General features: G+C 43.1%; 2 pseudogenes; both read right to left on the bottom strand.

The window, feature by feature from the left end:
* Positions 1-11174: 11174 nt before the first annotated feature.
* LOC138668282 (U2 spliceosomal RNA) lies at positions 11175-11315 on the bottom strand (annotated as a pseudogene).
* A 5372-nt stretch (positions 11316-16687) lies between these two features.
* LOC138668298 (U2 spliceosomal RNA) lies at positions 16688-16734 on the bottom strand (annotated as a pseudogene).
* Between the last annotated feature and the right edge of the window lie 5245 nt (positions 16735-21979).

The following is a 21979-nucleotide window of genomic DNA, read 5'->3' as shown; positions in this document are numbered from 1 at the left end:
TACAGATAAAAGATGTATGTATACAGTGTATTACATATTTAAAGCATTCATAACATATTGATCAATTTTTTTTCCCAATGTTACATGCAGTAAAAGACAAGTAATATACCGTCATCGGCCAATAATTCGCATTAATGGTGGCATTCAAAATATGGTATTCCACTCGTCTACCATCCATTGCTTTGACAATAAAAAATTATTTTTCTTGTCCAATACATAATAAATATACATCTCACTAAAAGCCAATGATAAAACGTCTTTCACAGATAAAACATCATGTTTAACCCCTTTACCCCCAAAGGTGGTTTGCACGTTATGGACCGGGCCAATTTTTACAATTCTGACCACTGTCCATTTATGAGGTTATAACTCTGGAACGCTTCAATGGATCCCGGTGATTCTGACAATGTTTTCTCATGACATATGGTACTTCATGATAGTGGTAAAATTTCTTTAATATTATCTGCGCTTATTTGTGAAAAAAACAGAAATTTGGCAAAAATTTTGAAAATTTCGCAATTTTCCAAATTTGAATTTTTATGCAATTAAATCACAGAGATATGTCACACAAAATACTTAATACCTAACATTTCCCACATGTCTACTTTACATCAGCACAATTTTGGAACCAAAATTTTTTTTTGTTAGGGAGTTATAAGGGTTAAAAGTTGACCAGCAATTTCTCATTTTTACAACACCATTTTTTTTAGGGACCACATCTCATTTGAAGTCATTTTGAGGGGTCTATATGATAGAAAATACCCAAGTGTGAAACCATTCTAAACACTGCACCCCTCAAGGTGCTCAAAACCACATTCAAGATGTTTATTAACCCTTCAGGTGTTTCACAGGAATTTTTGGAATGTTTAAATAAAAATGAACATTTAACTTTTTTTCACAAAAAATTTACTTCAGCTCCAATTTGTTTTATTTTACCAAGGGTAACAGGAGAAAATAAACCCCAAATGTTGTTGTACAATTTGTCCTGAGTACGCCGATATGCCACATGTGGGGGTAAACTACTGTTTGGGCGCATGACAGAGCTCGGAAGCGAAGGAGCGCCATTTGACTTTTCAATGCAAAATTGACTGCAAATGAGATGGGACACCATGTTGCGTTTGGAGAGCCACTGATGAGCCTAAACATTGAAACCCCCCACAAGTGACCCCATATTGGAAACTAGACCCCCCAAGGAACTTATCTAGATGTGTTGTGAGAACTTTGAACCACCAAGTGTTTCACTACAGTTTATAACGCATAAAAAATCCTTTTTTTCCCACAAAAATTATTTTTTAGCCCCCAGTTTTGTATTTTCCCAAGGGTAATAGGAGAAATTGGACCCCAACAGTTGTTGTCCAATTTGTCCTGAGTACATTGATACCCCATATGTTGGGGTAAACCCCTGTTTGGGCACACGGGAGAGCTCGGAAGGGTAGGAGCACTGTTTTACTTTTTCAACGCAGAATTGGCTGGAATTGAGATCGGACACCATGTCGCGTTTGGAGAGCCCCTCATGTGCCTAAACAGTGGAAACCCCCCAATTATAACTGAAACTCTAATCCAAACACACCCCTAACCCTAATTTCAATGGTAACCCTAACCACACCCCTAACCCTAATCCCAACCATAAATGTAATTCAAACCCTAACCCTAACTTTAGCCCCAATGCTAACTTTAGCCCCAACCCTAACTGTAGCCTTAACCCTAACCCCAACCCTAACCCTAATAGGAAAATGGAAATAAATAAATTTTTTTAATTTTTTAATTTTTCCTTAACTAAGGGGGTGATGAAGGGGGGTTTGATTTACTTTTATAGTGGGGTTTTTATCGGATTTTTATGATTGGCAGCCGTCACACACTAAAAGACGCTTTTTAATGCAAAAAATATTTTTGGCGTTACCACATTTTTAGAGCTATAATTTTTCCATATTTTGGTCCACAGAGTAATGTGAGGTCTTGTCTTTTGCGGGACGAGTTGACGTTTTTATTGGTAACATTTTCGGGCATGTGACATTTTTTGATCGCTTTTTATTCCGATTTTTGAGAGGCAGAATGACCAAAAACCAGCTATTCATGAATTTCTTTTGGGGGAGGCGTTTATACCGTTTCATGTTTGGTAAAATTGATAAAGCAATTTTATTCTTCAGGTCAGTACGTTTACAGCGATACCTCATTTATATCATTTTTTTTTTATGTTTGGCACTTTCATACGATAAAAACTATTTTATAGAAAAAAATAATTATTTTTGCATCTCTTTATTCTGAGGACTATAACTTTTTTATTTTTTTGCTGATGATGCTGTATGGCGGCTCGTTTTTTGTGGCACAAGAAGACGTTTTCAACAGTACCATGGTTATTTATATCTGTCTTTTTGATTGCGTGTTATTCCATATTTTGTTCGGAGGTATGATAATAAAGCGTTGTTTTTTGCCTCGTTTTTTTTTTCTTACGGTGTTTAATGAAGGGGTTAACTAGTGGGCCAGTTTTATAGGTTGAGTCGTTACGGACGCGGCGATACTAAATATGTGTACTTTTGTTTCATTTTTTTATTTAGATAAAGAAATGTATTTATGGGAATATTTTTTTTCAATATTTAGGATTTTTTTTTTTTTTTACATGTGCGGAAATTTTTTTAAAAACTTTTTTACTTTGTCCCGGGGGGGACATCACAGATCGGTGATCTGACAGTTTGCTCTGCACTCTGTCAGATCACCGATCTGTCTTAGAGCTGTGCAGGCTTACCAAGCCCTGCTCTGAGCAGGCACTTGGTAAGCCACCTCCCTCCCGGCAGGACCCGGATGCCACGGCTATCTTGGATCCGGGCCTGGAGCAGGGAGGGAGGTAAGGAGTCCCTCGCAGCAACGCGATCAAATCGCGTTGCTGTGGGGGTCTCAGGGAAGCCCGCAGGGAGCCCCCTCCCTGCGCGATGCTTCCCTGTACCGCCGGCACACCGCGATCATGTTTGATCACGGTGTGCCGGGGGTTAATGTGCTGGGAGCGGTCCATGACCACTCCTGGCACATAGCGCCGAATGTCAGCTGCGATAGGCAGCTGACACCCGGCCGTGATCGGCTGCGCTCCCCCCGTGAGCGCAGCCGATCGCGCTGGGTTTACTATTCCATCCTTGGGAAGTAGGGCCCACCCCACATGGACGGAATAGTACGTCCAGTGGCAGAAAGGGGTTAAAAAGAAGGATGTTCCTGGCCTTCCATGGAACTTCCTTGATGGTGCTGATTGTCTTCCATGCAATGGTCCTCTTACTTGAATTGGGGCATTCTATGTAACCAAATAAAACAGTCTCAAAACTTAAGCCTCTTAAATCAGTCACTTTCTGGAGCAAAGGAAAAAATCTTGTCCATATTTGTCTTGTGAATTGACAAGTCCAAAGAATGTGCAGCACTGTGTTAGGAGTCGAGTTTCCTCTGCTGCACAGGGGGAATCTCGATCCGTCTCCGTATCCGGCGAGTGGACGTTTCTGGATCTAAGTCCTTATTTGCACACACTGAGCATGCCCAGGGCAAGATCTCCTTTTGGAGATCGAGGGTCACATGCTCAGGTACTGCAGCACATCCCATTGGTCCTTTTGGCAGGTCCTGAAAGGGCAAAACTTCTGTAGCTGTTTCCTGTGCTGCAGATATATAAACTGCGCATGACCGCACGGCCATGCGCTAGTATTGTCTTGTAAATATGTGTGTGTGTTGTGAGTGAAAGTCGCTCTTTAAATACCCTCCCTATTGAATGTCTGTTCGCGGAAGGTGTATGTTTGCTATCTAGCGCCCAACTTATCCAACAGCACGTAACACACATTACAGCTAACAGTTGCTGTGTCCGCCTGTACGGCGCCGTGCGCTTGCTCTGCGCTTTCCTGAACCAAGCCTGGGTGGTTAGTGGCGTCCGTCTGTGCGGCACCGCACTCACTCTTGTGCCTTTATATTATTATTTAGTTTCCTTACACACCCAGTTGCGGTGTTGTGCCAGCAAGTGTCTAATCGGACTTCAATCCTAGTTGGGGTTGAGTTTGCTGACTTATTGCTCGCGCTCTATGTGCGGTACCGCGGTCCTGTGACGCAACAGGATCGCTTCCTTCACGCAGGGTGCAGTTAACCCGTGCGTGTATACTTGTAGTACCGCCATATAGTCCGTCTTACTAGCAGCAGGGTTTTTACCTGCACGGTGGACCTCGGACCGCGAACGCATCTAGTTCCATTTCATCTTGTACTTGGTGCGTTCCGCCAGTCCTAACACACTGTTTCTTCTCCTTGGCACTCCTCTCTTGGGCATTTGGCGGATCTCACGAGTCTTCTTCGGTGCTGGAATACTCGGCATGGAAGACAATCATGCACACAGCTCCAGGCCAGGTCCTTCTGAGAATTAAAAAGATACGAGGCATTATCATTTTCCCATATCTCTAAACACTTGGGTTCATTAAAATTTCCGATCTGTGTCACTTGTTCTTTCCCTTTGAGGCCCTTTAAGATCTTTTTGCTATCCCCTAGGGCCTCTCTGTTTTACCCCTTAGGTCATATGTATTAACAATGGTACCTAAGATTTTATAGTTTTCGGGTACGTTAAAAGCATATGGGGAATTTAAAACTGTTTCAAACCACCCAAGGTGTCTCATAAAAAAAACAATGTTAAAACGGATAAAATATGACCAGTAACTATTTTTAAAAAGGGAATTAAAACACAGGACAAAGAAACAGATTAAAACAAAAGCTCTAAAATCTGGGAAATCTTTACCACCTTTACTTTTCGATTTTACCCCCAGCTCTCTTTTTAGTTTTTGCATCTTGGAACTCCAGTAAAAGGTAACACAAGGTTTGATTATTTTGTTAAAAATGCAGTTTGGAGGAGGGAAGACCAGGCTTAAATACAATAAAAGCGGCAATATGACCATTTTAATAATTAAAATTTTCCCCTCCATAGTCATTTTTCTCAGATTCCACATACACAACTTCTGGTTTACCTTCTGAGACACCATATTCCAGCTTTCTGTGCCTTTATTTTCTTCATTAAAAATTACACCTAAAACTTGAACTGAGTCCCTCTCAGGAACTTGGATATCTGTTAAAACCACATTGCCAACCTTAAAAATAGAACTTTTGTTAAAATTTAACTTAAAACCAGACCCACAGCAAAAAGACTCCACCCGCCTTAATGCTTTTTGTATAGAAGGAGAATCCCTGCATATTATGGCTACATCATCCATATACCCTGTGACTTTAGCCTCCAGACCTCCTCCACCAGGCAGTGGGATTCCCCGGATTTGTTTATCCCTCCTCAGGGCACATAGCAGGGGTTCAAGAGCACAATAAATAAAAGTGGGGACAGCGGACTACCCTGCTTAACCCCAGATTTTAAAACAACGTCTTTAGTTTTAAAACCATTTATCACAATCTTACTTGTGCAGTCTTTATAAAATGCCTTAAGTGACTCTAAAAACCCTTCTGGTATACCCATTTTCCTTAAAACATTAAAAAGGAACTCGTGAGATACTCTATCAAAAGCTTTCTCGAAATCAAGGGATAAGACCGCCATTCCACCTCCCCTTGATTTGGTGTAATCAATTATGTCTTTAATTAGATTTAGGTTTTCCCATATGCTTCTCTCTGGTATACCACAGACCTGGTTAGGATGTATTATATTTCCCACCACTTTTTTGAGTCTATTTGCACAAATTTTGGCCATTATTTTATAATCACAATTTAAAAGGGTTATTGGTCTCCAATTTTTTATGTCCGATTTGTCCCCTTTCTTATCTATAAGGGAGACCTCACCCTTTTTCCAAGAGGTGAGGAGAGTTTTTGTATTAAAAACCTCACTTAAAATATTTAAAAGATCTTCTTGTAAAAGCTCATAAAATGTGAAATAAAATTCTATAGGAATACCGTCTGGCCCGGGGACTTTTCCTGTTTTAAAACTTTTAACTGCCTCAGCCACCTCTTCCTTGCTCAGGTCCTGCAACAAGAAGGTTTGTGACACTGGGTGTAAAATGGTTGTGATTTACTCCATAGAGCTTTCCATAAAACTATTGTCTATAACTTTTGTATTAAAAAGATCAGCATAAAATTGGTGGACTTTATTTAAAATTCCCTCTATTTCATTTTCTCCCTCCAAAGAATTAATAAATACCCTTTTTCCTACCATATTTTTAAAGAAATAACGGGAACAGGTTTCATTTTCTTCTACATGCTTGACTTTTGAGTGAAAGATTAATTGCTTCCCCCTTTGTTCCAAGCATCTTGATATTTCAGTTTTAAGATTGCAAATATCTTTATCCACATCTATGTCGTGCTCACGTAGTTTATAGAGGGTTTGCAGTCGGGTATTTAGGAGGTTGTAAATCTCTCTCTTTTCTTTAGCTTTTTGTACTCCAGCTTTAATAAAGAAATCTTTAATATTTTTCTTTATTTTTTCCCACCACCTACTAATAGGGGTATGGGGATCTCTAGTTTGTTTGTAGTTTGTATAAAATTCCGTAAAACTGGTTAAAATTTCTGGATCATCTAAGTGAGAGACATTCAGCTTCCAGGCACTTTTACCTTTTTTCTTAAAATCATCATATTTAACATTAAAAAGTAAAAGTTTATGGTCTGAAAAAACATTAATTAAAAGCTCACATTTAAAAGGCAGTATGGAATTAGAACAAAAAATAAAATCAATTCTGGAGCTACAGTTCACATTGCTCCAGGTTACCCACTGTTCAGCAGGGAGATTCATATTGCATTCCTTAAAACAATCGATCAGTTTAAAATCCTGCACAACATTTCTGAGCATAAAAGGTTTTATCATAGTTTCTGCTTACCACATTGGAGAATCTTTTCTCTCCACCCATAATACAATTAAAATCATCTGCTAAAATAAGAGGATCAGAGTCATTAATAAAAAGGGGTAACATTTCTAACATTTTTGCTCTTTCATTTTTCTCAGTAGATCCATAAAAGTTTAAAAACTGCCATTTAAAACCATCAATAAAAGCTTTAACCAATAAAATCCTGCCTGGTAAAACCTCCTGAACCGAGTCAATAAAAACATTACCTTTAAAAAGAATGGCGAACCCTGCTGACCTGGATTCATTTGATCCTGACCACACTGAGGGTCCATGTGTCCAATCTGTTTTATACTTGTTATAATTTAAAGAATGTGGAATATTGCATTCCTGTAAGAAAATAACTGATGCAGACAAGGTGTACAAAAACTCAAAGAGCGCCAACCTTCTGGGTTTTGTTTTAATCCCTCTAGCATTGAGGGAAATTCCGGAAATCCCCGCCATAAGAGAAAATAAAAGGTACGAAATTCAAAAACTCTTACTTCAGCTGGCTTATACAGGTCCTTCTCAAAAAATTAGCATATAGTGTTAAATTTCATTATTTACCATAATGTAATGATTACAATTAAACTTTCATATATTATAGATTCATTATCCACCAACTGAAATTTGTCAGGTCTTTTATTGTTTTAATACTGATGATTTTGGCATACAACTCCTGATAACCCAAAAAACCTGTCTCAATAAATTAGCATATTTCACCCATCCAATCAAATAAAAGTGTTTTTTAATAACAAACAAAAAAACCATCAAATAATAATGTTCAGTTATGCACTCAATACTTGGTCGGGAATCCTTTGGCAGAAATGACTGCTTCAATGCGGCGTGGCATGGAGGCAATCAGCCTGTGACACTGCTGAGATGTTATGGAGGCCCAGGATGCTTCAATAGCGGCCTTAAGCTCATCCAGAGTGTTGGGTCTTGTGTCTCTCAACTTTCTCTTCACAATATCCCACAGATTCTCTATGGGGTTCAGGTCAGGAGAGTTGGCAGGCCAATTGAGCACAGTAATACCATGGTCAGTAAACCATTTACCAGTGGTTTTGGCACTGTGAGCAGGTGCCAGGTCGTGCTGAAAAATGAAATCTTCATCTCCATAAAGCATTTCAGCCGATGGAAGCATGAAGTGCTCCAAAATCTCCTGATAGCTAGCTGCATTGACCCTGCCCTTGATGAAACACAGTGGACCAACACCAGCAGCTGACATGGCACCCCACACCATCACTGACTGTGGGTACTTGACACTGGACTTCAGGCATTTTGGCATTTCCGTCTCCCCAGTCTTCCTCCAGACTCTGGCACCTTGATTTCCGAATGACATGCAAAATTTGCTTTCATCAGAAAAAAGTACTTGGGACCACTTAGCAACAGTCCAGTGCTGCTTCTCTGTAGCCCAGGTCAGGCGCCTCTGCCGCTGTTTATGGTTCAAAAGTGGCTTTACCTGGGGAATGCGGCACCTGTAGCCCATTTCCTGCACACCAGACTCAGTCCACTGCTTCCTCAGGTTCCCCAAGGTCTGGAATCGGTCCTTCTCCACAATCTTCCTCAGGGTCCGGTCTCCTCTTCTCGTTGTACAGCGTTTTCTGCCACATTGTTTCCTTCCAACAGACTTACCATTGAGGTGCCTTGATACAGCACTCTGGGAACAGCCTATTTGTTGAGAAATTTCTTTCTGGGTCTTACCCTCTTGCTTGAGGGTGTCAATGATGGCCTTCTTGACATCTGTCAGGTCGCTAGTCTTACCCATGATGGGGGTTTTGAGTAATGAACCAGGCAGGGAGTTTATAAAAGCCTCAGGTATCTTTTGCATGTGTTTAGAGTTAATTAGTTGATTCAGAAGATTAGGGTAATAGGTCGTTTAGAGAACCTTTTCTTGATATGCTAATTTATTGAGACAGGTTTTTTGGGTTATCAGGAGTTGTATGCCAAAATCATCAGTATTAAAACAATAAAAGACCTGACAAATTTCAGTTGGTGGATAATGAATCTATAATATATGAAAGTTTAATTGTAATCATTACATTATGGTAAATAATGAAATTTAACACTATATGCTAATTTTTTGAGAAGGACCTGTATGTCCTCATCGGAGGGTTCGGTCTTGTCTGCGACGGTCATGAGGGAAGAGATCTCGGAGGACTCTCCATTAGACAGGGCTTCGGATGGCAATATACTATCTGGGACGAGCTCATTCTCCATAAATAACACCTTACTTGTCAGGTAGGCCGACTCCCATCCCTGCTCCTGATCTCCCACTGGCCCCCCCTCCAGGGGACCAATCGGAGGGGTCAGATTGAGCTCAGGTGCCGGCTGTCCTCTGACCAGAGTTACAGGAACGACTGATTCAGCCACCCCAGTCCCCCTCTCCATCTCTGAAGAGGGTGGGGTATCCTGCTCCTCCATGGGCTTCTCCTCAGGTTTCCCACCTCCTCCATGGGCATCTCCTCAGGTTTCCTGAGGGGGTACTTCCCTTGATGCACCACCTGTCTTCTCCTGGACTTTCCGCCTTTTTGAGTCCGATTTTTCGCGCCCATGAGCCGTCCCGGAAGATCGCAGAGACAAGGTTGGCTTTTGGTAGAAGCAGCTGTACCCTCTGCAGGGTCCCCTTTCTGCTGCCTGCTCTCCTTCTGCCGTTCCCTCCTGTGTCTCGCTTTCTCGTTCCTCACTTCGGTATAGCCATCCTCACCTGTACCAGGTACCTCATTTGACTCATCCATCGACTCCTCCTCACCCTCCTTTGTCTCGGGGACAGCAGAACCAGCCGAGTGTTGGCGGGGGGCCGGAGGCTGTTCCTTCTCAGGTTGCGCTCCTTTTGTGTTGTTTCTGTTAGGACAAAAGGAAAAAGAATGATCTTTTGCAAGACAATTTGTACACATACTCTCTGTCTGGCATTGCTCAGTTTTATGTTCCTGGCTCCCACATTTTGCATAGGTAGGGTCACAATTTGAATGCCCATATAGCTTACATTTCCTACAGAAGGACAGCATGCCATTAAATTAGAGGTCGCCAATTTTAAAACGAGCTGGTGGTAAATCTACTCCTCCAGGTTTTGAGGCATTTTTCACACAGGTCACCACGTATCTCCATTTGGAGGTCCAAATGCCGCATTCATTCAAAACCTTTCCTAAACAATTTACTTTTTTGAAGAAACCCAACAGGTATCTTCCGATTTTGCTCTCTTGCATATGAGGTGAGTAAATTTTAACAGTTAAGAGCCTGGTCTCTTCCAAATCATGGATGGCAAATTTTACCCCATTAAGGTCAGGGATTTTCCAGATAATCTTTTCAGGGGAGATGACCTGGTTGCAAACATGCTGATGGATACCTTCTCTGCTGAAAGTCACATCGTAGATACCACGCCTCGGATAGTCCTGGATAGCCAGGATTTCGTGCTTCCGGACTGAAAGAGCCTGCTCAAGCACATTGCCAACCACAAACTTAAAGGGACTCTGTCACCTGAATTTGGCGGGACCGGTTTTGGGTCATATGGGCGGAGTTTTCGGGTGTTTGATTCACCCTTTCCTTACCCGCTGGCTGCATGCTGGCTGCAATATTGGATTGAAGTTCATTCTCTGTCCTCCATAGTACACGCCTGCGCAAAGCAATCTTGCCTTGCGCAGGCGTGTACTACGGAGGACAGAGAATGAACTTCAATCCAATATTGCAGCCAGCATGCAGCCAGCGGGTAAGGAAAGGGTGAATCAAACACCCGAAAACTCCGCCCATATGACCCAAAACCAGTCCCGCCAAAATCAGGTGACAGGTTCCCTTTAAGTCCACAGCCATTTCCTCCACCTTTTTCAAAATAGATCCGAACCGTATGATTTAGAAGGGCATAGGCTGGAACATCACCAGGATCAGAATCCATGGCTACAGGGAAACAAACGGGGGTGTTCCGCAACAACAAACGGGGGTGTTCCGCAACAAGGAAAGGCACCAAGTAATCCAAGGACTACCTGGCTAAGGCGATCACAACCCGTTGCCTAGGGACTAAGCCCACCTCCAAATAGCGACAAGGGATTGGATCCCACTACAAGAGTGGGACCCGCACCCAAGACCGAGAGGCGGGGTACCCCAGGCACCTAAAGAACTTCAACCAAATGCAAGAAATTTTTTTTTTTTCCCCTCAGATGGGGAATTTCACGGTCCAAAGCTGAACATGCATAAGTGAAAACAAGGCACAGGAAATGTTGCAAATGGTCCAGTGAAATTGAGCAAATTGCTACATTTGCCATCTGAAACGTGCTTCTTTGACCCTGAAAAGAATTCTCAGAAAGGGTTAAATGACAACTTGCTGTGCTGATTTCAATTCAATTCAATCTGTTTTTGGAAACTGCATCAGAGAAGGGGTGCACTGTTCCCGGAGATACTGCAATAACGGGTCAATGCGTGGAGTGGACAGAGCAAGCTCCATTTCCAGCTCCCTGTTCTAAAAATCCATTTAACCCCTTCCCGACCCATGACGCCACGTAGGCGTCATGAAAGTCGGTGCCATTCCGACCCATGACGCCTTATCGGCGTCATGGAAAGATCGCGTCCCTGCAGATCGGGTGAAAGGGTTAACTCCCATTTCACCCGATCTGCAGGGACAGGGGGAGTGGTAGTTTAGCCCAGGGGGGGTGGCTTCACCCCCTCGTGGCTACGATCGCTCTGATTGGCTGTTGAAAGTGAAACTGCCAATCAGAGCGATTTGTAATATTTCACCCATTATAACGGGTGAAATATTACAATCCAGCCATGGCCGATGCTGAAATATCATCGGCCATGGCTGGAAATACTAGTGTGCCCCCACCCCACCCCACCGATCGCCCCCCCAGCCCTCCGATCTGGCCGGTACACTGCTCCGGCTCCCCTCCGTCCAGTGCTCCGCTCCCCCCCGTGCTCTTGTCCGCTCCCCCCGTGCTCCAATCACCCCCCCGTGCTCCATTCCAGCCCCCCCGTGCTCCGTTCCACGCCCCCGTGCTCCGTTCCACCCCTCCCGCACTCCGATTCCCCCCCCCCGTGCTCCGATCCCCCCCCCTGTGCTCCCCCCCCACCCCATCATACTTACCGATCCAGCCGGGGTCCCGTCCGTCTTCTCCCTGGGCGCCGCCATCTTACAAAATGGCGGGCGCATGCGCAGTGCGCCCGCCGAATCTGCCGGCCGGCAGATTCGTTCCAAAGTGCATTTTGATCACTGAGATAGATTATATCTCAGTGATCAAAATAAAAAAAATAATAAATGACCCCCCCCCTTTGTCACCCCCATAGGTAGGGACAATAAAAAAATAAAGACATTTTTTTTTTCCACTAATGTTAGAATAGGGTTAGGGGTAGGGTTAGGGGTAGGGTTAGGGCTAGGGGTAGGGTTAGGGGTAGGGTTAGGGGTAGGGGTAGGGCTAGGGTTAGGGTTTCGGTATGTGCACATGTATTCTGGTCCTCTGCGGATTTTTCCGCTGCGGATTTGATAAATCCGCAGTGCTAAACCGCTGCGGATTTATGGCGGATTTACCGCGGTTTTTCTGCGCATTTCACTGCGGTTTTACAACTGCGATTTTCTATTTGAGCAGTTGTAAAACCGCTGCGGAATCCGCACAAAGAAGTGACATGCTGCGGAATGTAAACCGCTGCGTTTCCGTGCAGTTTTTCTGCAGCATGGGCACAGCGATTTTTGTTTCCCGTAGGTTTACATTGAACTGTAAACTCATGGGAAACTGCTGCGGATCCGCAGCGTTTTCCGCAGCGTGTGCACATACCTTTAGAATTAGGCTATGTGCACACGGTGCGGATTTGGCTGCGGATCCGCAGCAGTGTTCAATCAGGTTTACAGTACCATGTAAACATATGAAAAACCAAATCCGCTGTGCCCATGGTGCGGAAAATACCGCGCGGAAACGCTGCGTTGTATTTTCCGCAGCATGTCAATTCTTTGTGCGGATTCCGCAGCGTTTTACACCTGTTCCTCAATAGGAATCCGCAGGTGAAATCCGCACAAAAAACACTGGAAATCCGCGGAAAATCCGCAGGTAAAACGCAGTGCCTTTTACCCGCGGATTTTTCAAAAATGGTGTGAAAATATCTCACACGAATCCGCAACGTGGGCACATAGCCTTAGGGTTAGGGTTGGAATTAGGGTTGTGGTTATGGTTAGGGGTGTGTTGGGGTTAGGGTTGTGGTTAGGGGTGTGTTGCGGTTAGGGTTGTGTTTAGGGTTATGGCTACAGTTGGGATTAGGGTTAGGGGTGTGTTGGGGTTAGTGTTGGAGGTAGAATTGAGGGGTTACCACTGTTTAGGCACATCAGGGGTCTCCAAACGCAACATGGCGCCACCATTGATTCCAGCCAATCTCGTATTCAAAAAATCAAATGGTGCTCCCTCACTTCCGAGCCCTGACGTGTGCCCAAACAGTGGTTTACCCCCACATATGGGGTACCAGCATACTCAGGACAAACTGCGCAACAATTACTGGGGTCCAATTTCTCCTGTTACCCTTGTGAATCAAAAAAAATGCTTGCTAAAACATAATTTTTGAGGAAAGAAAAATGATTTTTTATTTTCCCGGCTCTGCGTTGTAAACGTCTGTGAAGCACTTGGGGGTTCAAAGTGCTCACCACATATCTAGATAAGTTCCTTGGGGGGTCTAATTTCTAAAATGGGGTCACTTGTGGGGGTTTCTACTGTTTAGGCACACCAGGGGCTCTGCAAACGCAACGTGACACCCGCAGACCATTCCATCAAAGTCTGCATTTCAAAAGTCACTACTTCCCTTCTGAGCCCCGACGTGTGCCCAAACAGTGGTTTACCCCCACTCATGGGGTATCAGCGTACTCAGGAGAAACTGGACAACAACTTTTGGGGTCCAATTTCTCCTGTAACCCTTGGGAAAATAAAAAATTCTGGGCTAAATAATTATTTTTGAGGAAAGAAAACGTATTTATTATTTTCACGGCTCTGCATTATAAACTTCTATGAAGCACTTGGGGGTTCAAAGTGCTCACCACACATCTAGATAAGTTCCTTTCGGGGTCTAGTTTCCAAAATGGGGTCACTTGTGGGGGGTTTCTACTGTTTAGGCACATCAGGGGCTCTGCAAACGCAACGTGACGCCCGCAGAGCATTCCATCAAAGTCTGCATTTCAAAACGTCACTACTTCAATTCCAAGCCCCGGCATGTGCCCAAACAGTAGTTTACCCCCACATATGGGGTATCACCGTACTCAGGAGAAACTGGACAACAAATATTGGGGTCAAATTTCTCCTGTTACCCTTGGGAAAATTAAAAAATTCTGGGCTAAATAATTATTTTTGAGGAAAGAAAACGTATTTATTATTTTCACGGCTCTGCATTATAAACTTCTATGAAGCGCTTGGGGGTTCAAAGTGCTCACCACACATCTAGATAAGTTCCTTTCGGGGTCTAGTTTCCAAAATGTGGTCACTTGTGGGGGGTTTCTACTGTTAAGCCACATCAGGGGCTCTGCAAACGCAACGTGACGCCCGCAGACCATTCCATCAAAGTCTGCATTTCAAAACGTCACTACTTCACTTCCGAGCCCCGGCATGTGCCCAAACAGTGATTTACCCCCACATATGGGGTATCAGCGTACTCAGGAGAAACTGGACAACAACTTTTGGGGTCAAATTTCTCCTGTTACCCTTGGGAAAATAAAAAATTGCAGGCTAAAAGATCATTTTTGAGAAAATAATTTTTTTTTTTTTCATGGCTCTGCGTTATAAACTTCTGTGAAGCACTTGGGGGTTCAAAGTCCTCACCACACATCTAGATTAGTTCCTTTGGGGGTCTAGTTTCCAAAATGGTGTCATTTCTGGGGGATCTCCAATGTTTAGGCACACAGGGGCTCTCCAAACGTGACATGGTGTCCGCTAATGATTGGAGCTAATTTTCCATTTAAAAAGCCAAATGGCGTGCCATCCCTTCCGAGCCCTGCCGTGCGCCCAAACAGTGGTTTACCCCCACATATTGGGTATCTGCGTACTCAGGACAAACAGCACAACAATATTTGGAGTCCAATTTCTCCTATTATCCTTGGCAAAATAGGAAATTCCAGGCTAAAAATCATTTTTGAGGAAAGAAAAATTATTTTTTATTTTCATGGCTCTGCGTTATAAACTTCTGTGAAGCACCTGGGGGTTTAAAGTGCTCAATATGCATCTAGATAAGTTCCTTGGGGGGTCTAGTTTCCAAAATGGGGTCACTTGTGGGGGAGCTCCAATGTTTAGGCACACAGGGGCTCTCCAAACGCGACATGGTGTCCGCTAACAATTGGAGCTAATTTTCCATTCAAAAAGTCAAATGGCGCGCCTTCCCTTCCGAGCCCTGCCGAGTGCCCAAACAGTGGTTTACCCCCACATATGAGGTATCGACGTACTCGGGAGAAATTGCCCAACAAATTTTATGATCCATTTTACCCTACTGCCCATGTGAAAATGAAAAAATTGAGGCGAAAAGAATTTTTTTGTGAAAAAAAAGTACTTTTTCATTTTTACAGATCAATTTGTGAAGCACCTGAGGGTTTAAAGTGCTCACTAGGCATCTAAATAAGTTCCTTGGGGGGTCTAGTTTCCAAAATGGGGTCACTTGTGGGGGAGCGCCAATGTTTAGGCACACAGGAGCTCTCCAAACGCGACATGGTGTCCGCTAACGATGGAAATAATTTTTCATTCAAAAAGTCAAATGGCGCTCCTTCCCTTCCGAGCCTTACCATGTGCCCAAACAGTGGTTTACCCCCACATGTGAGGTATTGGTGTACTCAGGAGAAATTGCCCAACACATTTTAGGATCCATTTTATCCTGTTGCCCATGTGAAAATGAAAAAATTGAGGCTAAAAGAATTTTTTTGTGAAAAAAAAGTACTTTTTCATTTTTACGGATTAATTTGTGAAGCACCTGGGGGTTCAAAGTGCTCACTATGCATCTAGATAAGTTCCTTGGGGCGTCTAGTTTCCAAAATGGGGTCACTTGTGGGGGAGCTCCAATTTTTAGGCACACGGGGGCTCTCCAAACGTGACATGGTGTCCGCTAAAGAGTGGAGCCAATTTTTGATTCAAAAACTCAAATGGCGCTCCTTCCCTTCCAAGCCCTGCCGTGCGCCCAAACAGTGGTTTACCCCCACATATGAGGTATCAGCGTACTCAGGACAAATTGGACAACAACTTTCGTGGTTCAGTTTCTCCTTTTACCATTGGGAAAATAAAAAAATTGTTGCTAAAAGATAATTTTTGTGACTAAAAAGTTAAATGTTCATTTTTTCCTTCCATGTTGCTTCTGCTGCTGTGAAGCACCTGAAGGGTTAATAAACTTCTTGAATGTGGTTTTGAGTACCTTGAGGGGTGCAGTTTTTAGAATGGTGTCACTTTTGGGTATTTTCAGCCATATAGACCCCTCAAACTGACTTCAAATGTGAGGTGGTCCCTAAAAAAAATGGTTTTGTAAATTTCGTTGTAAAAATGACAAATCGCTGGTCAAATTTTAACCCTTATAACTTCCTAACAAAAAAAATTTTGTTTCCAAAATTGTGCTGATGTAAAGTAAACATGTGGGAAATGTTATTTATTAACTATTTTGTGTCACATATCTCTCTGGTTTAACAGAATAAAAATTCAAAATGTGAAAATTGCGAAATTTTCAAAATTTTCGCCAAATTTCCGTTTTTATCACAAAAAAACGCAGAATTTATTGACCTAAATTTACCACTAACATGAAGCCCAATATGTCACGAAAAAACAATCTCAGAACCGCTAGGATCCGTTGAAGCGTTCCTGAGTTATTACCTCATAAAGGGACACTGGTCAGAATTGCAAAAAACGGCAAGGTCTTTAAGGTCAAAATAGGCTGGGTCATGAAGGGGTTAATATATGGTCCCCAAATAGGGGACGTATCAGATATTAAACTGATAAGAACAGATTTTTTTTTTTTTTTTCCCTCAGATGGGGAATTTCACGGTCTAGAAAACCAAAACCGAAGAAACATTCCCAAACAGCTGTGTCAAAATTAAAACACAAAAAGCCGTTCCCATCATCATCGGAAAATTCTCTCTTTTTTCAAAATACATATTTACATAACAAAAAAACAATCAAGAAGTATTAACAAAATATCTCCACTTTTTAACCTTCCAAATTCCTTCCGCATCCACCTCCCCCTTCCTTTTCTTATCCCACAAAAAACAAACATACATCTTCCCCAAAATCACCTTTACGGTATTTCTAACCTCAATATTCTTCCTCTTGAACACATACACATTTCTCACATCCCATAACACTTCCTTTATACATGCAAGCATTAACCACAACACTCTCTCCTTCACTCCATCACACAACCCTAAACCAAACATGAACAACTCGAAGGATAAAAAATTCACACCACACAGTTCTTTGCACAAAGGACCCATTCTTCCAATCACATCTCTAGCATACTGACAATTCCAAAACACATTTATTACACTTTCACACCCACCACAACCTTCTCTCGGACACCTCTCACTCCTCACTAAACCCCTATTTCTCTGAAACTCTCTTACTGGTAACACTCCATGCAATGACTGCCACACAATCTCACTCTGTCTGTTTGTCATACCATCCATCCGTACTTTCTTCCACACCTTTTGTACATCAGCTCCTCTAACCATATTAATATCACACTCTATCTCTCTACACTCAATCATTCTATACACAGCCTTCTTCTTTTCCACTAGTCTTACATCCACATCACACAACTCATACTTCACCAAAAACTTATAAACCCACACATACCATACAGGAACCTCAAAAGCAACCGGACACCTCAAATCCCTTTCTCTCCATTTTAACTTAAACAAATACGCTCCAAATAAATACCTACACATAGATGAAAATTTCCCATCCGCCCTTATCACTTTCAGCACAAACACAACAATATTCACACCAAAAAAAACTTCCAAATTTGGAAAACCCAACCCACCTTTCTCCAATCTCTTCACCAAAATTTCTCTCCTAGCCCTCTCCATTTTTGAATTCCATAAAAACACAAACAGAATCCTATTCAAACTCCTCACACACATATACCCTGGTGGAAACACTACTGCTATATACAAAAAAAATCGGCAACACCACACTTTTTATAACTAAGATTTTTCCAAAAAACGTAAGGTTTCTCAACCTCCAAAAACACAGCTTCCGCTCAACCTTCTCTTTCGCATCATTCCAACTTTCCTTCCCATCCAATTTCTCTGAAAACTTCACACCCAATACTTTAATAGGCCCATTAACCACATTCACTCCAACATCCCTACTTAAAACGCAATTTCCAAAAACCTTACACTCACTCTTTTCCCAATTAACTTTAAAAGCAGACGCACCACAAAAAAAGGACACTAATAACTTCACCCGCCTCACCGAACATTCTGAATCGCACAACACACACACACATATCATCCATATAACCACTAACTTTCCACTCTCTACCCCCTCCTCCTGGCACTTGCACGCCCCTAACCACCTTATCTTTCCTCAGCATACACAACAAAGGCTCAATTGCACAAATAAAAGCCACAGGTGACAAAGGACACCCTTGACGAACTCCGGAAAAGACATTCACTCTCCTTCCCACATAACCATTCATCAAAACACAACTGTAAATATCCTTATATAAACTCCTCACTCTCCCAACAAAATCAACTGGAAAACCCATTCTTAACAATACACTAAACAAAAACCCATGCGATAATCTATCATACGCCTTCTCAAAATCTAAACTCAACAAAAACACGCTCTTCTTTCGCCCCATACAGTCCCACAGACAATCCCTCAGCATACACACACAATCATGTATACGCCTCCCAGGTACCACACAACACTGTTCATCCCCGATGACACTCTCTATCACATCACGCATCCTATTCGCCATTAATTTTGCATAAATCTTATAATCACAGTTTAATAACGTTATTGGCCTCCAATTCCTCAAATTCTTCAAATCCCCCTTTTTAGGTATCAACACAACCATTCCCGCACGCATACTCTCAGCCACCTCCATATTTAACCACATATACTTACACACATCCACAAAGTCATTACCAATCACATCCCACATCACTCGGTAAAACTCTACTGGGAGACCATCCTCCCCTGGCGTCTTATTTAGTGCCATACTATTCATCACCTTCCACACCTCATCACTAGTCACCTCACACATCACACTCTCCCTTTCCATCTCAGACAACTTACTCTCTAACATATTTAACACATTACTCTCCAAACCCTCATCCCTCCACTTCACTGCATACAACTCCTCATAGAACTTAGCCACCTCTTCACACATATCCTCACCACTCACTTCTCTTCCATCCTCCCCATTCAGCACACTCATACTCTTTCTTCCCAAACACCTTTTTAAAAAAAAACATGAACATTTCTCATCATGTTCCATTTTATCAATTTTTGCTCTAAAAACTATACTCCTCCCTTTCTCTAACAAAAAATCATTAATTTACTTTTTCACCTGCAATAACTCTTCTTCCACTTCCATCCCTCCTTCCCTCAACTTATACAATATACTCAAACGTGCATTCAACTTAACAAAATTCTCTCTTTTAATAGCTGCAAACTTATACCCTAAACTTTTAAAGAATATTTTTGTTTGTCTCTTCATCCAATCCCACCAAACACAAACATTCCCAAAACCGCTTTTACACTTACACCACTCTTCATACCGTCTTGCATACTCCTTTCTCACCTCTTCACTCTCCAACAACTTCACATTTAACTTCCACAACCCTTTCCCAAACACTCCATCCACCTTTATATCCACCTCACACTTCATACACACATGATCAGAAAACAAAACATTTTCTTGCTTATAATCAATAGCTGTTATATATTTGGAAATAAAACAATAATCCAATCTAGATTGCACCCTTCCACTCTCAGAAAAAAAAGTATTCAACACAGGACTCACATCACACACTGTTAGGGGTCGAGTTCCCGCTTCTGCACAGGGGGAATCTCGGGCCGCTTCGGCTGCGGTCTCCCATTCCTCTCCTGCCGCAGGTAAACCTGCTCAGCAGAGACGACGGTCCTTGCGTCTGGCTCAGTCTCACTCGGTGCTTAGGCTTGCTGTTGCTTCTCCAGCTTTTGCCATTAAAGCCAGTGCTGGGCAGCAGCGAGCGGGCTTCTCTGGGGCTAAGTCCTTATTTGCACACACTGAGCATGCCAAGGGCAAGATCTCCCTTTGGAGATCGAGGGTCACATGCTCAGGCACTGCAGCACATCCCATTGGTCCTCTTGGCAGGTCCTGAAAGGGCAAAACTTCTGTAGCTACTTCCTGTGCTGCAACTATATAAACTGCGCATGACCGCACGGCCATGCGCTAGTGTACAATTGTATACGTGTGTTTGTTGTGAGTGCCAGTCGTTCATTAAATACCCCTACTTTATTGTATGACTGTTCGCGTATGGAGTATGGCTGCTATCTAGCGCCCGACTAACCACTCAACGTGTCACACACGTATCAGCGTCTATTGCTGTGACCGCCAGTGCGGCGCCACGCGCCAGTAGTGCGCTTCCTGACCCACGTCTGGGTTCTTAGTGGTGTCTGCCAGCACGGCACAGTTCGCACTTCGGTGCTCTAATTACTATAGTTGCCTAACACACCCAGTTGCGGTGTTGTGTCAGCAAGTGGTCTAATCGGACTTCAATCCTGTGTCTTGGGGTTGTGTTCGCTGACTCCTTGCTTGCACTCTTTAGTGCGGTATTGCGGACCTGTGGCTTTACCGGGTTCACTTCCACCGCCATATTAGGCTGCCATTTACTAGCAGCAGGTTTTCACCTGCACGGTGGACCCCGGACTGCGAACGCATCTATTACATCTTTCTTGGTGCGTTCCGCCAGTCCTAACACACACGCGCTGCATATCACTCAGATCAAAATCACTCACTAACTCCAACAAAGCCTTCCCTGACACATCCACATTCACTTTCCCCAAATCACAATTCATATCCCCCACAATCACTACAGGCATCCTCCCTGGAACAAAAAGCTTAACTTTTTCAAATAAAGCTTTATGCTCATTTTTATCCACCGGTGCATAAATATTAATAACACAAAACTTTACATTTCTATACTCAAAATTAACCAAAATACACCTCCCTACCTCAATCACCAGATAATCATTCAAAACCACCTCTCTCCCTTTAACTAAAATTCCCACTCCATCATTCTTATTACATGCACTCCCTGACCACACAGACGCACCATAAGACCATTCATCCCCTTTCACAACATCCACTACCCCACACTCTTGTAAACAAAAAATAAATGCATTTTGCATAGCTAAAAACTCAAAAATTGCAGCTCTCCTAACGTTACTCTTAAAAACTCTAACATTTTGTGAAACTATAACAAAACCCATATTACAAAAAGAACACACTTCAAATAACTATACAGAAAATAAAAGCCTTTGGCCTAAGCCAAAGCTCACAAGAGAGAAAAACAACACATTTAGTGCACTATATGGCGACACTATCCAGCATCACCACTATCCTCCACCATCTGAACCGAACAGCAAGTGTCCGACCCACTAACCTCACCACCCTCACTCCTCCTTGCAGAGCCAATCTTTCTTTGAGGAGCACTACTCTCCGCCTCCTCACTATCTTCACCATCCTCCCGCCGACTCTTTTTTGCAGCTCTATCGTCTTCTGACTCAAAATCCTCAATATGGTCAGGATTAGACAAATGCTCAGGACTATCCACCTCAGAAATTTGTGCATCGCTCTCCGCGGCGTCCATTGCCTCACCAAAGGCCATCATATCAGGCAACTGCCCCTTTGCATCAGACACCTGCACTTCCATCTCAGGCAGATGCGCCTCCACCCGTGCAACTTCCCTCCAAAACTCCTTGTCTTCCCTCCTCTCCTTCTTTTTCTTCTTCTTTTCCTCCTCCTTCTCCTCTCTCTCTACCGAACAACTCGGCCTTAGATTCACACTCTCTGGAGGGGGCATGGCTCTACTCGCACTCCACCTCCTTCCCTCTTCCTCCTCCCTCTCCCTCCTTGCAAGCTCTTTCACAAGTCTTACCCTTTCCCTCCTGGCCAACTCTTCCTCCATTTGCTCCTTGTCGGACCGCCTAGGTGCACTATTGGGACAGTCTTTATACATATGTGTACTACTCCCACAG

The sequence above is a fragment of the Ranitomeya imitator genome, chromosome 2 (genome assembly GCF_032444005.1).
Source record: "Ranitomeya imitator isolate aRanImi1 chromosome 2, aRanImi1.pri, whole genome shotgun sequence".
Lineage (NCBI taxonomy): Eukaryota > Metazoa > Chordata > Amphibia > Anura > Dendrobatidae > Ranitomeya > Ranitomeya imitator.
The sequence above is the reverse complement of the archived record's forward strand: the minus strand, read 5'-3'. Positions and strand labels throughout refer to the sequence as shown.